The following is an 8,472-nucleotide window of genomic DNA, read 5'->3' on the forward strand; positions in this document are numbered from 1 at the left end:
TGATGAGGCCTTAAACAGAAGTGGGAAGTTACGTTTATAGAAGAACAAACTTCAAGCCTCACCTTGTCACCTTTTCTGTAGCAATAACTTGGAGTTATTTTGGAAAAATATTGTCCCCACTTCACCCAATATGCAAAATCAGTTGCAGTGCATAGAGTCAGAGGCCAAGAGAGCTACTAGGGGAAAGAAAAAGTCCAGAATGTATTATGCCACCAATTCTGTTAGAACATAATCAATTAGAAGTGCTGGTTGAAGATAAGTCAGCTGTGTAGAGCTGACTGACTGTCCAAAATAGTGCTGTTCAGAAAAACAGCTTCTAATTGCCTCAGCTATCTTAAATGTTTTGGTTGTTTGAATCATGAACTCAGGGCTTTGTTCTAACATTCACAGACTCTGGATAAAATAAACAAGGGCTTATGTATGAATACATGTATATATGTACATATTACATGATCCCACAATCCATACAGTTGGTGAGCTCCATAAATGAGTGCTAAACTAGCTTAAGAAGTAAAACTTCTCTATACAAAGAAGCAGAAAGCATTAAGTTCCATTGAGAGGCAGGAGAAGCTACTGAAGCCTTTTCAGGGCAGTCACTGCTGTACAACTCTGGTTTATATTTGTTATTCTTACAGTATGAGAGTCCTGCTTTAGGGACCTGTGGGGGAGGAAATGGCTTTAACATTTGCAGTGATGATTAACTAGTGTGTTATGTCTCTTGATCCATGCTCCCTAAGAATACATGAAAACATCTTGTTCCTCTTACCTATTCTAGAAGTCCTCCTCCTGCTCAGCCCTGTCAGCAGCTAGGGGAACAACCGGCAGTGGCTCACCAGGAGTCAAGAAATTCAGTTTTTCAGTTTAGTTCACATTCAGCTCTTACTGAAGCTGTTATTGTTCACTTCCAGCATGAAGTCAGCTAAACTTCAAAATAATGTTCAAGTTCAGTTCTGGTTCAAGAAAAGTTAAAAAAACCAGTTCAAACTGATTTTTGGTTCAGAGTAAGTTTAACTCCTCACTACCACCAGTATTTTGTCTTCTTAAATTACGAACTTGTCTTGCCTTACAATAAGGAAATTCATTCCACTCAGATGTATGCTGAGTAGGCATCTTTAGAAATCTTTAGCTGCCCCAGAAGAGCAGGAAAGTTTCCTAGGAGCCTCCAAATTTCCTCTATGCTTGATTTGTCTTCCATTCATTAATCCACGATTTCACCACTCATTTCAGCTGAGTTAGAACTGGGCAGAGGGTGTGCAAAAACTTTCTAGAATCAGATGCATTTCCAAAGGTCTGATTTTTTTTGCCTCCTAGGCTTTGTTAATCTTCACCATTCATGTCACAGGGTCTGTCTAGAACTTTTGTCTTGTGCAGTAAGTATTTATTTATAGAAACCCTTGTTGATTGCTGGTCTTGCTCTGCTGGGTTTTACAACCTGATCGATTATGAAGCATGAAAACATTATTATCTTTACCTGAGAATAATGTAGAACACAACAGGAGGGCTCTGTCACATACTCAAGCAGCTCTAGTTTCATCACATGCTATAGGACATCAAACCTGGCAGAATCTGAACGGTATCTCAAAGCGTCATTAACTGTGGATGCAACTATAAAGGAAATCTGTTCTTGACTACTGAACACATATATCTGAAGTCAATCATTAGGAGCAGCACTCATAATGACTACTAAGAAAAATGGAATTGTCTAGTGGCCAGTGCAGAGGACTCACAAAACATAGCTGCTGACGGAACTGATGGAAACACATCCCCAGCCTCCTCTTGCATGCATTGTGTGGCTGCATCAATAATACAGGAAAGCTCTTCCATATCCATTAACAAGAGAGGCTAGACAAGGTGAAAGGCAAGTGGGATTTTCTCATGGAGCTATGACATTACCTACCTGTGAATTTACTCATATCAGGAGTAAATTTTATCAATTATACATGAATTGTGTTTCCTTCTTTCAAATCAAGCAAGTTTCAGCAGACGAGTCACTGTTTTGTTTGCTTGCTAGATTCTTTTCTTGGTGGAATAAGAAATACAGGATAGCTTCCGGAGTTAAAGATTATTAGTACTGTTAATATTTTCTGATTAAACTACTAGTATTTTAAGATTTCTGTGGCAAATTATGCCAGGGAATTTTAAGCACCATTCCTCAGTAGTGATCACAAAAAGTAGGAAAAATAATTCTAATTCAATATGCATGGTTTACCTCCCTGCATTAAATCACAATATACATTGAAAGAATTTTGGGAAAGATTGTTTTTCTAATCTGAAAGGATTGTTCAATAAACAATGAACCATGAATTTTCCTCTGTGTGTTCGGAGTCCAAACATGAGCAGACTGTCAAATAACAAACAGACATGTCACATAATTAAAACTGTCTAGTATAAGAGCAGAGCTTGTCAAGAGTTTACAGTCTGAAAAAAACACAAGTAGTAAATTTCCTACTCATCACTGAATAAAAATTAACCATTTAAGGTATTTGTTAAATACATTTACATTTCAAGTGTATTTTTAAGAAAATTTTAAAACAAGTTGGAGCAATGCCATGAAATTCTTGGTTGTGCTCTGTAATCAAGATCATTGGTTTAACTCTGGCTAATTGCAAAGTGATCATAAAGTGCACCAAGAAATTTAGTGATTCCAAGACAGTCCTATGTGGATTGTTGCGAACACACAGCTATGCAACAGATCTCAGCTAGCTGGAATAAAAACATAAAACATTCCTCTGGTCTCCTTTGGTGATGGCTGTCAGTTCTGCTCTGCTGCGGTGATGATATGATTAGTAGCTGGTGGGGAACTGGGCCTTTGCATCACAGAAGCACCATCACACTTTACACTTCTGCTGGCCGTGTCGGCTCAGAGTAATAAGAAATGAGGCTGACCAGATCCCAAAGCACGCTGGACCAAAACCAGAATTCTCTGTGGAGCAGTATAAGAGTAAAATAATAGATTTATTACCCAAGTGAAAGAGCAGACGTCGCTGCACACACCTGTGTTACAGCCAGAACGCCTACCTCCAGCTGAGCCTACGCAATCAAGGAAACCACTAATTCCTGCAAGTCCTTAGCTCTCATCCAGTTTAGGCTGACTGCAACTGAAATGCATCATCCCTGAAAGCTGAACAGTGGGCAGACGTGTCCCAAAAACACCCTTCCTTGCTTATGTGGGACTTGTGGGCAGGGAGCACTCCCTTCTAGCAAAACAATGAAATGCCTTCAGCCTGACAGTCTGTTTTCAGTTTCCCCACATCTCTTCCACTTCATCCCTTCTTTGCCTGTCTGCAGAGCCTGCTATTGCAATACTCGCTCTCTGAAAGGTTTGGAGAAACACAACCCCTTCCATTTTTTTCCCTTTAAATGGACACTGAAAAAGTCCTTACAATATCCATCTGTGTTGTTACTTCACCTTAGGCAGCCTCAAGCGGCTCTGCAATGTAGGGAAGCAGATGGGAGTTTCAGGTTGGAAAGGGAAGTGGCTCCAGCAGTGACTCTGTTAGGAAAGCTGCTGGCATGCCTTATCTCACCTAATGGGTGAGCAGATACACAGTCCTTCATCTCTCGCCCTTTTCTATTTTTTCTGTCCCTGCAGGATAAACCTTCTTGAGAGAAGCCCTTAGCAACTAGAGGTTAAATTTGTCTGGAAGGAGATGGACAAAATGAGGAAGAGAAGGGAAGGAAATTGTTCTGTGTTCACACACACATATGTGTTTCATCCCTGTCTTGAGCAGGAAAGAGGGAGTCAAAAAGAAGTAGGAGAGGACGTCAGCTGATGAATAGCTCCAGACAAAAGTGAGAATACCTGGCAGGGTTGCTCCATATAGCAGCATACATTTAAAAATAATTTTTAAAACTAACTGGTTTGGATAGAGGTATTTGTCCCCAGAGCAACCAACAATGGAAAAAAAAGCAAAAATAATTTTCCATTCCACTATAATAAGATTTAAAAGTTAGATATTTAGTCCACTTTGAGGTGAAACAGGAAAGTCAGGCATGCTGCCTGACAACTACAGAAAAAAAAAATCCCTGTTAATTCATTTATAGGGACTATTTCTGCAGTCAGACAGACATTTTTTTAGCAGTGAAAATTCAGCAACTCCAAATAATTACTGCTGAACTAAGGAGAGAGCTTCAAACTGCGCTCTCACAAGTCATACGACCCCAGGGGCCAGACACCCTGCATGAATCACTCATGGCCTGGACAAAAGGCATGGACTGTAAACTCTCCTCTAAACCAAGGAGTCAAAGCTGGCAAAGGGAAAGTATATTGGCCAATGTGAGAAAACCTGTAATGCCACTGCTTGTAACACATCTGTTTCATGGCACAAGAGGACAAGTTTTTCTTATGAAAACACTGCCTTCATTCTTAAGAGGAAGAACACCACTGGAAAAGGAATACAAAACTTACGAAGCATGTGGCTGCAGTGCACAGGATGGATTCCTAATTAATATTTTTGTGAAAAAAAGCACTCAATTTTAACTCTTCAGTCAGATGCCAGTTGGATTCAGCATTGCATTATCGACTGAGAAAGAAAGAAAAAAAAAACCAAAACCAAATAATCTAAGTCTCATTTTCTCTCTCAGGTGAGAGGGAATTGCGTCAAGTTGTGCCAGGGGAGGTTTAGATTGGATATTAGGACAAATTTCTTGATATTAGGACAAATTTCTTCACTGAAAGGGTTATCAAGCACTGAAACAGGCTGCCCAGGAAAGGGATTGAGTCACCATCCCTGGAGATACTTAAATAGTTTGTAGATGTGGCACTTAAGGACATGTTTAATGGTGGACTTGGCAGTGCTGAGTTAGCAGTTGTATGAGATGATTTTAAAGGTCTTTTCCAACGTAAATGATGCCTTGATTCTGTGATTCTGATTCTGCCTCTTCCTATAGTCAGAGGTACAAATGGAGATTTAAATGTGCAATCAATGCAGGCATGGGAACATGGAAAGTATTTTGGATCCCACATAGGCATTCCCAAACTGGTTTCACTAACTAACTAACTAAATAATAAAAAACCCAACAGAATTTTAGATGCAGCCCTATTTTTAGTGTTTCCCAATGGCAGCTAGTGAGGTTCCTTTCACTGCTTCTGAATCTTTTGGATCATTATCCAGAGATGTAAAATTTTCCATTTGCATTATAGAGGGAGTATAAACAAAGAGTTTTGGATTTCATTCTGGGAATAGATCCTTTCAGCTAAGTATTGAGGACTTGTACCTACCCTGGTATGTCTTATGATGTTATCGCATTAACTCTATACTTTTCTTTTCCATTTATGTTTTTGCACTTAAAATTACTAAAGTCTGTCAGAAAATAAGACAATAGTAACTAGCACACTGTTGGATCTGCCCAGAAGAAATGGAAATGTATGTTTTAATGTGGCAAGTGGATGCAATTTGTGGGTAAGGTTCATTATTATTCAGAGTATGGTCAAGTCCATCTCCAGAGAAGAACAAGGGACTCCACAGTATCCAATTTAAATGCTGTTGCGAAGCTTTCTGACACTGAGGTATTCATAAACCAATTTCTTGTTTGTTTTTTTTTTTTTTTCTTCTACAGAGAGGTGTACTGGCACTCAGGTAATGCAAGTATGACAGATCCATGAGACACCCACCTTGAAGTGGCACAAAAAGTGGCAAAGCAACCACAAGTTGTTGCATCTGTCCTACTCCCTCAAGGTTCGCTTGAGTAGGTGGTTCCCAGCCCCAAAACATACACATAGTACTAGCAGCTAGGTCAAAGGATCTGCACCACTACACCTTCCCAAGTGATTGTTCTGCTACACAAACTTCTGCTCGCATAGTGACTGGTTTGATTGTTGAAGTAGGCACATATAAAGACTAGATATGTGATAAGTTTACATGCGTGGATATTTTCACCGGTCTTGGGAGCCCAGTCTTCTCATAAAGTCGAGAGAGAGCTCCAGGCACCTCCAGGGGGCAACCCAGAGCTCCCGTTTTGAGAGTGCTGGGTTTTTCTGCGAAGATACTCATCTCTCCCTCCACTGACTCCTTAGCAAGAAGAGAGGGTTGGCAGTGACTACTCTTCCTGAGTTACATGCCCATTGCAAGCCCTTATGGGCAATAGGGTAGCGGGATGCCAGGACTGTCCCGCTCCTGTGCACAGTAACATCCTTTGCATCAGGTCATGAGCCTAGACCTGTAGGTACCTGACATCAGGCTGAGAGAGCAAGCCCTTTGCATCCTTGTCTCTCCTTGGTCGACTCAACTCAGCTGGAAAGAGAAATCAATACATCTGTCATCAAGATAAGGATAAGGAATTGACAGAGAGTTATGGTCAATGGCTCTATGTCCAGGTGGAGGCTGGTGACAAGTGGTGTCCCTCAGGGCTCTGTCTTGGGATTGGTGTTCTTCAGTACCTTTGTCAATGACACTGACAGTGAAATCAAGTGCACCCTCAGCAAATTTGCAGATGACACAACGCTGAGCAGTGCACTTAACATAACAGAAGGATGGGATGCCATCCACAGGGACCTGGAAAAACTTGAGAAGTGGCCCAGAAGAACCCCATGAAGTTCAACAGGTCAAAGTGCAAGGTGCTATACCCAGGCCAGAGCAATCCCAGACATGAGCATGGACTGGGAGGGAAGCTCACTGAGTGTAGCCCTGCTGAGAAGGTTCTGGGAGTTCTCACGGATGAAAAGCTGGACATGACCTACCAATGTGTGCTTGCAGCCCAGTAAACCAACTGCATCCTGGACTGCATCAAAAGCAGCATGGCCAGCAGGTGGAGAAAGCAGGTGGAATCTGCCCCTCTCCTGTGCCCTTGCGTTATCCTATTTGGAGTGCTGCATCCAGCTCTGGGGCCCTCAGCACACGAAGGACATGGACCAGTTAGAGCAGGTCCACAAGGAGGGCCACATAAGATGATCAGAGGGATGGAGCACCTCTCCTATGAAGACAGACTGAGAGAGCCGGGGTTGTTCAGCCTGCAGAAGAGAAGGCTCCAGGGAGACCTTATTGCAGCCTTCCAGCACCTTAAGGGTGCTTGTGAAAAGGAGGGAGAACAACTTTTTATACAGGCAGCTAGTGACAGGACAACAGGCAATGGTTTTAAACGGAAAGAAGGCAGGTTTAGATTAGATGTTAGGAAGAAATTCTTTACTCTGAAGGTGATGAAACACTGGAACAGGGTGTCCAGAAGAAGTTGTAATATTCTGTTCCTTTTCTGCAAGTTTCCTCCAGAAGAGAGGCAAAAGCAACTTGAAAAGAGTTCTGCATAGTGTAATACAGGGACTAGAAAGACAGAACAGAAAAGCTAGAGGGAGAAAAGACATACTTTTTATATGCCTTTAAAAAATTAGATTTTGCTGCTCTCATTGTGTGGTATATTTTTATTTTGATATGGAGGGGCACAGTTGAGCAATAATGCTAAACCTTATACTTGATCACCTTATCTCAGGCTTTTGTAGTTAAGAGACATAAAAGAGTAGCCCGGACTAAACACTGTCAGTAGCCTCCTTGGACACTAAAGCACAAGTAACCAAGTATGGTTACTAAGATCTTTAGACAGGATATAGGATTTGGCCTAGACCTGGGACTGGTGCCTCTACAGCTACTGCAAAAAATCTGGCTCAACAACTTTGAGCACAGAGTGAGAATGAAGTGCTTCCAATATAATGCAAAGTAGAGGCAGAGCTGAACTTTTTTTCATTCTAGGGACAATGCAGGAAGGTCTGCTTCTTGGCCTTGCCTTAATTCCACCTGTACCTTTTCTTTACATGTACACGGGATGGGAAAAGTCTTTTCCCTTCTCCTTACAGTTTTTTCTATCTATTTGCAAAATACCCACAAATAGCTTTGCAGTGGTTGTGTTCCAGGCTGTTCTCCCCTGTTTTCCAAATCCATATCAAAGTGACTTCTACTTATTTGTGAACAGAGCACAGAACTTAAACCTATGGAGGAGGATAGGAGCTCTTTGTCTGGGATCAAGTTTGTTATTAAACAGATGATGCATGTCTCTTTGCAGACAAAAACACACCAGATAAGAGGAATGAACTTCAGTTTCTGTTTAGAGAAATGTTTTCACTTATCCTCTCCTGTCTTGTCTTTGTTTTGTAGATTCCTCCTTGCAAGAAAAGCTTTTACTGAGAGAGTAATCAAATGGCTCATTGAAAAACCTGCAATGGCATACAAATCTGTGAAGTTACTCAAAAGCATTTATTTATTTTCATAATAAAACAGCTATTACCAATATAAAACTCGTGGCCTGTATAGTATTAAATCACTATTATGGGGGAAGCACCAGTTCTCTTACTTAAAAATGTACTTGTAAAGCAGTCTGAAAATAGGAAGTGAATTCCCCATAAACCATGATTGGGTTGTACTTTCCCTGCATGCAGGCTGGAGTATTTAGTAAAACACATGCTTCTAAATTAATGCAGAGCTTTTAGGTGCCAACGTCGACTGTTACCTAAGTGCAAGAAAGGCAAGAGCAGCATACTCAAGGCTT

The sequence above is a fragment of the Myiozetetes cayanensis genome, unplaced genomic scaffold (genome assembly GCF_022539395.1).
Source record: "Myiozetetes cayanensis isolate MyiCay16 unplaced genomic scaffold, myiCay2020 scf1, whole genome shotgun sequence".
In the NCBI taxonomy this organism is placed as follows: domain Eukaryota; kingdom Metazoa; phylum Chordata; class Aves; order Passeriformes; family Tyrannidae; genus Myiozetetes; species Myiozetetes cayanensis.